Source organism: Triticum aestivum, chromosome 1B (assembly GCF_018294505.1).
Source record: "Triticum aestivum cultivar Chinese Spring chromosome 1B, IWGSC CS RefSeq v2.1, whole genome shotgun sequence".
In the NCBI taxonomy this organism is placed as follows: domain Eukaryota; kingdom Viridiplantae; phylum Streptophyta; class Magnoliopsida; order Poales; family Poaceae; genus Triticum; species Triticum aestivum.
In genome coordinates, this window is record NC_057795.1 from 47285301 (window position 1) to 47292244 (window position 6944).

At 50.2% G+C, this 6944-nt stretch overlaps 16 non-coding genes across 16 annotated transcripts; all 16 read left to right on the forward strand.

Moving 5' to 3' along the window:
* The first annotated feature begins 225 nt into the window (after positions 1-225).
* LOC123154181 (5S ribosomal RNA) lies at positions 226-344 on the forward strand. Its single transcript, XR_006476712.1, has one exon. It is a non-coding gene; the product is annotated as a 5S ribosomal RNA (ribosomal RNA).
* A 297-nt stretch (positions 345-641) lies between these two features.
* LOC123155242 (5S ribosomal RNA) lies at positions 642-760 on the forward strand. Its single transcript, XR_006477304.1, has one exon. It is a non-coding gene; the product is annotated as a 5S ribosomal RNA (ribosomal RNA).
* Positions 761-1057: 297 nt separating this feature from the next.
* LOC123155341 (5S ribosomal RNA) lies at positions 1058-1175 on the forward strand. Its single transcript, XR_006477341.1, has one exon. It is a non-coding gene; the product is annotated as a 5S ribosomal RNA (ribosomal RNA).
* A 297-nt stretch (positions 1176-1472) lies between these two features.
* On the forward strand, positions 1473-1591 carry LOC123153235 (5S ribosomal RNA). Its single transcript, XR_006476414.1, has one exon. It is a non-coding gene; the product is annotated as a 5S ribosomal RNA (ribosomal RNA).
* A 297-nt stretch (positions 1592-1888) lies between these two features.
* On the forward strand, positions 1889-2007 carry LOC123153313 (5S ribosomal RNA). The gene has a single exon (XR_006476430.1). It is a non-coding gene; the product is annotated as a 5S ribosomal RNA (ribosomal RNA).
* A 296-nt stretch (positions 2008-2303) lies between these two features.
* Positions 2304-2422, forward strand: LOC123150574 (5S ribosomal RNA). The gene has a single exon (XR_006475212.1). It is a non-coding gene; the product is annotated as a 5S ribosomal RNA (ribosomal RNA).
* Positions 2423-2719: 297 nt separating this feature from the next.
* On the forward strand, positions 2720-2838 carry LOC123152819 (5S ribosomal RNA). The gene has a single exon (XR_006476329.1). It is a non-coding gene; the product is annotated as a 5S ribosomal RNA (ribosomal RNA).
* Positions 2839-3135: 297 nt separating this feature from the next.
* On the forward strand, positions 3136-3254 carry LOC123154445 (5S ribosomal RNA). Its single transcript, XR_006476847.1, has one exon. It is a non-coding gene; the product is annotated as a 5S ribosomal RNA (ribosomal RNA).
* A 296-nt stretch (positions 3255-3550) lies between these two features.
* LOC123150635 (5S ribosomal RNA) lies at positions 3551-3669 on the forward strand. Its single transcript, XR_006475254.1, has one exon. It is a non-coding gene; the product is annotated as a 5S ribosomal RNA (ribosomal RNA).
* Positions 3670-3966: 297 nt separating this feature from the next.
* LOC123155231 (5S ribosomal RNA) lies at positions 3967-4085 on the forward strand. The gene has a single exon (XR_006477293.1). It is a non-coding gene; the product is annotated as a 5S ribosomal RNA (ribosomal RNA).
* Positions 4086-4382: 297 nt separating this feature from the next.
* On the forward strand, positions 4383-4501 carry LOC123152586 (5S ribosomal RNA). Its single transcript, XR_006476259.1, has one exon. It is a non-coding gene; the product is annotated as a 5S ribosomal RNA (ribosomal RNA).
* Positions 4502-4797: 296 nt separating this feature from the next.
* On the forward strand, positions 4798-4916 carry LOC123154077 (5S ribosomal RNA). Its single transcript, XR_006476643.1, has one exon. It is a non-coding gene; the product is annotated as a 5S ribosomal RNA (ribosomal RNA).
* Positions 4917-5213: 297 nt separating this feature from the next.
* On the forward strand, positions 5214-5332 carry LOC123152984 (5S ribosomal RNA). The gene has a single exon (XR_006476352.1). It is a non-coding gene; the product is annotated as a 5S ribosomal RNA (ribosomal RNA).
* Positions 5333-5628: 296 nt separating this feature from the next.
* Positions 5629-5747, forward strand: LOC123152641 (5S ribosomal RNA). Its single transcript, XR_006476278.1, has one exon. It is a non-coding gene; the product is annotated as a 5S ribosomal RNA (ribosomal RNA).
* Positions 5748-6045: 298 nt separating this feature from the next.
* Positions 6046-6164, forward strand: LOC123154298 (5S ribosomal RNA). Its single transcript, XR_006476770.1, has one exon. It is a non-coding gene; the product is annotated as a 5S ribosomal RNA (ribosomal RNA).
* Positions 6165-6462: 298 nt separating this feature from the next.
* LOC123155624 (5S ribosomal RNA) lies at positions 6463-6581 on the forward strand. Its single transcript, XR_006477542.1, has one exon. It is a non-coding gene; the product is annotated as a 5S ribosomal RNA (ribosomal RNA).
* Positions 6582-6944: the final 363 nt, after the last annotated feature.

Below are 6944 nucleotides of genomic sequence, written 5' to 3' on the forward strand. Positions count from 1 at the left end.
TTTAATATTTTTTGCGCTGCTTGCAAAACAAAACGCACTTACTCACGAGTCTATCGGCGGTTTGTGGTGCGGCAAGCGTGCACTGGTGTTGTTGAGAGGGAGGGGTGGAAACCGCATTAAACTCGTCTCCGTAGTTGAGAGGGAGAGGCCAAAGCAATGTACAATCTTCTTTGTAGTGGAGTTGGGAGGGGCAAGGATAAGGGACGAAGACGGGGGTAACATGTCGGATGCGATCATACCAGCACTAAAGCACCGTATCCCATCAGAACTCCGTAGTTAAGCGTGCTTGGGCGAGAGTAGTACTAGAATGGGTGACCTCCTGGGAAGTCCTCGTGTTGCATTCCCTTTTTAATTTTTTTTGCGCCGCTTGCAAAACAAAACGCACGTGTAAGTAATATATTTACCGTGTTTTATTATTTTGCACGAGTGCGGTAAGTTATAGCCGGGTGCTCACGATTCACGAGTCTAGCGGCGGCGTTGTGGCGCGGCAAGCGTGCACTAGTGCGGTTGAGAGGGAGGGGTGGAAACCCCGTTAAACTCGTCCCTGTAGTTGAGAGGGAGCGGCCAAAGCAATGTACAATCGTCTTTGTAGTGGAGCTGGGAGGGGCAAGGATAAGGGACGAAGACGGGGGTAACATGTCGGATGCGATTATACCAGCACTAAAGAATCGGATCCTACCAGAACTCTGAAGTTAAGCGTGCTTGGGCGAGAGTAGTACTAGGATGGGTGACCTCTTGGGAAGTCCTCGTGTTGCATTCCCTTTATAATTTTTTTTGCGCCGCTTGCAAAACAAAACGCACGTGTAAGTAATATATTTACCGCGTTTTATTATTTTGCACGAGTGCGGTAAGTTATAGCCGGGTGCTCACGATTCACGAGTCTAGCGGTGGCGTTGTGGCGCGGCAAGCGTGCACTGGTGCGGTTGAGAGGGAGGGTGGAAACCACGTTAAACTCGTCCCTGTAGTTGAGAGGGAGCGGCCAAAGCAATGTACAATCGTCTTTGTAGTGGAGCTGGGAGGGGCAAGGATAAGGGACGAAGACGGGGGGTAACATGTCGGATGCGATCATACCAGCACTAAAGCACTCGATCCCATCAGAACTTCGAAGTTAAGTGTGCTTGGCGAGAGTAGTACTAGGATGGGTGACCTCCTGGGAAGTCCTCGTGTTGCATTCCCTTTTTAATTTTTTTTGCGCCGCTTGCAAAACAAAACGCACGTGTAAGTAATATATTTACCGTGTTTTATTATTTTGCACGAGTGCGGTAAGTTATAGCTGGGTGCTCACGATTCACGAGTCTAGCGGCGGCGTTTTGGCGCGGCAAGCGTGCACTGGTGCGGTTAAGAGGGAGGGGTGGAAACCGCGTTAAACTCGTCCCCGTAGTTGAGAGGGAGCGGCCAAAGCAATGTACAATCGTCTTTGTAGTGGAGCTGGGAGGGGAAAGGATAAGGGACGAAGACGGGGGTGACATGTCGGATGCGATCATACCAGCACTAAAGCACCGGATCCCATCAGAACTCCGAAGTTAAGCATGCTTGGGCGAGAGTAGTACTAGGATGGGTGACCTGCTGGGAAGTCCTCGTGTTGCATTCCCTTTTTAAATTTTTTTGCGCCGCTTGCAGAACAAAACACACGTGTAAGTAATATATTTACCGTGTTTTATTATTTTGCTCGAGTGCGGTAAGTTATAGCTGGGTGCTCACGATTCACGACTCTAGCGGCCGCGTTGTGGCGCGGCAAGCGTCCACTGATGCTGTTGAGAGGGAGGGGTGGAAACCGCGTTAAACTCGTCTCCGTAGTTGAGAGGGAGCGGCCAAAGCAATGTACAATCGTCTTTGTAGTGGAGCTGGGAGGGGCAAGGATAAGGGACGAAGACGGGGGTAACATGTCGGATGCGATCATACCAGCACTAAAGCACCGGATCCCATCAGAACTCTGAAGTTAAGCGTGCTTGGGCGAGAGTAGTACTAGGATAGGTGACCTCCTGGGAAGTCCTCGTGTTGCATTCCCTTTTTAATTTTTTTGCGCCGCTTGCAATACAAAACGCACGTGTAAGTAATATATTGACCGTGTTTTATTATTTTGCACGAGTGCGGTAAGTTATAGCTGGGTGCTCACGATTCACGAGTTTAGCGGCGGCGTTGTGACGCGGCAAGCGTGCACTGGTGCGGTTGAGAGGGAGGGGTGGAAACCGCGTTAAACTCGTCTCCGTAGTTGAGAGGGAGCGGCCAAAGCAATGTACAATCGTCTTTGTAGTGGAGTTGGGAGGGGCAAGGATAAGGGACGAAGATGGGGGTAACATGTCGAATGCGATCATACCAGCACTAAAGCACTGGATCCCATCAGAACTCCGAAGTTAAGCGTGCTTGGGCGAGAGTAGTACTAGGATGGGTGTCCTCCTGGGAAGTCCTCGTGTTGCATTCCCTTTTTAATTTTTTTTGCGCCGCTTGCAAAAAAAAATGCACGTGTAAGTATTATATTTACCGTGTTTTATTATTTTGCACAAGTGCGGTAATTTATAGCTGGGTGCTCACGATTCACGAGTCTAGCGGCGGCGTTGTGGTGCGGCAAGCGTGCACTTGTGCGGTTGAGAGGGAGGGGTGGAAACCGCGTTAAACTCATCTCCGTAGTTGAGATGGAGCGGCCAAAGCAATGTACAATCGTCTTTGTAGTGGAGCTGGGAGGGGCAAGGATAAGGGACGTAGACGGGGGTAACATGTCAGATGCGATCATACCAGCACTAAACCACCGGATCCCATCAGAACTCCGAAGTTAAGCGTGCTTGGGCGAGAGTAGTACTAGGATGGGTGACCTCCTGGGAAGTCCTCGTGTTGCATTCCCTTTTTAATTTTTTTTGCGCCGCTTGCAAAACAAAACGCACGTGTAAGTAATATATTACCGTGTTTTATTATTTTGCACGAGTGCGGTAAGTTATAGCTGGGTGCTCACGATTCACGAGTCTAGCGGCGGCGTTGTGGCGCGGCAAGCGTGCACTGGTGCGGTTAAGAGGGAGGGGTGGAAACCGCGTTAAACTCATCTCCGTAGTTGAGAGGGAGCGGCCAAAGCAATGTACAATCGTCTTTGTAGTGAAGCTGGGAGGGGCAAGGATAAGGGACGAAGACGGGGGGTAACATGTCGGATGCGATCATACCAGCACTAAAGCACCGGTTCCAATCAGAACTCCGAAGTTAAGCGTGCTTGGGCGAGAGTAGTACTAGGATGGGTGACCTCCTAGGAAGTCCTCGTGTTGCATTCCCTTTTTAATTTTTTTTGCGCCGCTTGCAAAACAAAACGCACGTGTAAGTAATATATTACCGTGTTTTATTATTTTGCACGAGTGCGGTAAGTTATAGCTGGGTTCTCACGATTCACGAGTCTAGCGGCGGCGTTGTGGCGCGGCAAGCGTGCACTGGTGCGGTTAAGAGGGAGGGGTGGAAACCGCGTTAAACTCATCTCCGTAGTTGAGAGGGAGCGGCCAAAGAAATGTACAATCGTCTTTGTAGTGGAGCTGGGAAGGGAAAGGATAAGGGACGAAGACGGGGGTAACATGTCGGATGCGATCATACCAGCACTAAAGCACCGGATCCCATCAGAACTCCGAAGTTAAGCATGCTTGGGCGAGAGTAGTACTAGGATGGGTGACCTCCTGGGAAGTCCTCGTGTTGCATTCCCTTTTTTAATTTTTTTGCGCCACTTGCAAAACAAAACACACGTGTAAGTAATATATTTACCGTGTTTTATTATTTTGCACGAGTGTGCTAAGTTATAGCTGGGTGCTCACGATTCACGAGTCTAGCGGCGGCGTTGTGGTGCGGCAAGCGTGCACTAGTGCGGTTGAGAGGGAGGGGTGGAAACCGCGTTAAACTCGTCTCCGTAGTTGAGAGGGAGCGGCCAAAGCAATGTACAATCGTCTTTGTAGTGGAGCTGGGAGGGGCAAGGATAAGGGACGTAGACGGGGGTAACATGTCGGATGCGATCATACCAGCACTAAACCATCGGACCCCATCAGAACTTTGAAGTTAAGCGTGCTTGGGCGAGAGTAGTACTAGGATGGGTGACCTTCTGGGAAGTACTCGTGTTGCATTTCCTTTTTAATTTTTTTGCGCCGCTTGCAAAACAAAACGCACGTGTAAGTAATATATTTACCGTCTTTTATTATTTTGCATGAGTGCGGTAAGTTATAGCTGGGTGCTCACGATTCACGAATCTAGCGGCGGCGTTATGGCGCGGCAAGCGTGCACTGGTGCGGTTGAGAGGGAGGGTTGGAAACCGCGTTAAACTCGTCTCCGTAGTTGAGAGGGAGCGGCCAAAGCAATGTACAATCGTCTTTGTAGTGAAGCTGGGAGGGGCAAGGATAAGGGACGAAGACGGGGGGTAACATGTGGGATGCGATCATACCAGCACTAAAGCACCGGATCCCATCAGAACTCCGAAGTTAAGCGTGCTTGGGCGAGAGTAGTACTAGGATGGGTGACCTCCTGGGAAGTCCTCGTGTTGCATTCCCTTTTTAATTTTTTTTGCGCCGCTTGCAAAACAAAACGCACGTGTAAGTAATATATTACCGTGTTTTATTATTTTGCACGAGTGCGGTAAGTTATAGCTGGGTGCTCACGATTCACGAGTCTAGCGGCGGCGTTGTGGCGCGGCAAGCGTGCACTGGTGCGGTTAAGAGGGAGGGGTGGAAACCGCGTTAAACTCGTCTCCGTAGTTGAGAGGGAGCGGCCAAAGCAATGTACAATCGTCTTTGTAGTGGAGCTGGGAGGGGAAAGGATAAGGGACGAAGACGGGGGTAACACGTCAGATGCGATCATACCAGCACTAAAGCACCGGATCCCATCAGAACTCCAAAGTTAAGCATGCTTGGGCGAGAGTAGTACTAGGATGGGTGACCTCCTGGGAAGTCCTCGTGTTGCATTCCCTTTTTTAATTTTTTTGCGCCACTTGCAAAACAAAACACACGTGTAAGTAATATATTTACCGTGTTTTATTATTTTGCACGAGTGTGGTAAGTTATAGCTGGGTGCTCACGATTCACGAGTCTAGCGGCGGCGTTGTGGCGCGGCAAGCGTGCACTGATGCTGTTGAGAGGGAGGGGTGGAAACCGCGTTAAACTCGTCTCCGTAGTTGAGAGGGAGCGGCCAAAGCAATGTACAATCGTCTTTGTAGTGGAGCTGGGAGGGGCAAGGATAAGGGACGAAGACGGGGGTAACATGTTGGATGCGATCATACCAGCACTAAAGCACCGGATCCCATCAGAACTCTGAAGTTAAGCGTGCTTGGGCGAGAGTAGTACTAGGATGGGTCACCTCCTGGGAAGTCCTCGTGTTGCATTCCCTTTTTAATTTTTTTGCGCCGCTTGCAATACAAAACGCACGTGTAAGTAATATATTTACCGTGTTTTATTATTTTGCACGAGTGCGGTAAGTTATAGCTGGGTGCTCACGATTCATGAGTTTAGCGGCGGCGTTGTGACGCGGCAAGCGTGCACTGGTGCGGTTGAGAGGGAGGGGTGGAAACCGCGTTAAACTCGTCTCCGTAGTTGAGAGGGAGCGGCCAAAGCAATGTACAATCGTCTTTGTAGTGGAGTTGGGAGGGGCAAGGATAAGGGACGAAGACGGGGGTAACATGTCGGATGCGATCATACCAGCACTAAAGCACTGGATCCCATCAGAACTCCGAAGTTAAGCGTGCTTGGGCGAGAGTAGTACTAGGATGGGTGTCCTCCTGGGAAGTCCTCGTGTTGCATTCCCTTTTTAATTTTTTTTTGCGCCGCTTGCAAAACAAAATGCACGTGTAAGTATTATATTTACCGTGTTTTATTATTTTGCACAAGTGCGGTAAGTTATAGCTGGGTGCTCACGATTCACGAGTCTAGCGACGGCGTTGTGGTGCGGCAAGCGTGCACTAGTGCGGTTGAGAGGGAGGGGTGGAAACCGCGTTAAACTCGTCTCCGTAGTTGAGAGGGAGCGGCCAAAGCAATGTACAGTCGTCTTTGTAGTGGAGCTGGGAGGGGCAAGGATAAGGGACGTAGACGGGGGTAACATGTCGGGTGCGATCATACCAGCACTAAACCACCGGATCCCATCAGAACTCCGAAGTTAAGCATGCTTGGGCGAGAGTAGTACTAGGATGGATGACCTCCTGGGAAGTCCTCGTGTTGCATTCCCTTTTTAATTTTTTTTCCGCCGCTTGCAAAACAAAACGCACGTGTAAGTAATATATTTACTGTGTTTTATTATTTTGCACGAGTGCGGTAAGTTATAGCCGGGTGCTCACGATTCACGAATCTAGCAGCGGCGTTGTGGCGCGGCAAGCGTGCACTGGTGCGGTTGAGAGGGAGGGTTGGAAACCGCGTTAAACTCGTCTCCGTAGTTGAGAGGGAGCGGCCAAAGCAATGTACAATCGTCTTTGTAGTGAAGCTGGGAGGGGCAAGGATAAGGGACGAACACGGGGGGTAACATGTCGGATGCGATCATACCAGCACTAAAGCATCGGATCCCATCAGAACTCCGAAGTTAAGCGTGCTTGGGCGAGAGTAGTACTAGGATGGGTGACCTCCTGGGAAGTCCTCGTGTTGCATTCCCTTTTTAATTTTTTTTGCGCCGCTTGCAAAACAAAACGCACGTGTAAGTAATATATTTACCGTGTTTTATTATTTTGCACGAGTGCGGTAAGTTATAGCTGGGTGCTCACGATTCACGAGTCTAGCGGCGGCGTTGTGGCGCGGCAAGCGTGCACTGGTGCGGTTGAGAGGTAGGGGTGGAAACCGCGTTAAACTCGTCCCCGTAGTTGAGAGGGAGCGGCCAAAGCAATGTACAATCGTCTTTGTAGTGGAGGTGGGAGGGCAAAGGATAAGGGACGAAGACGGGGGTAACATGTCGGATGCGATCATACCAGCACTAAAGCACCAGATCCCATTAGAACTCCGAAGTTAAGCGTGCTTGGG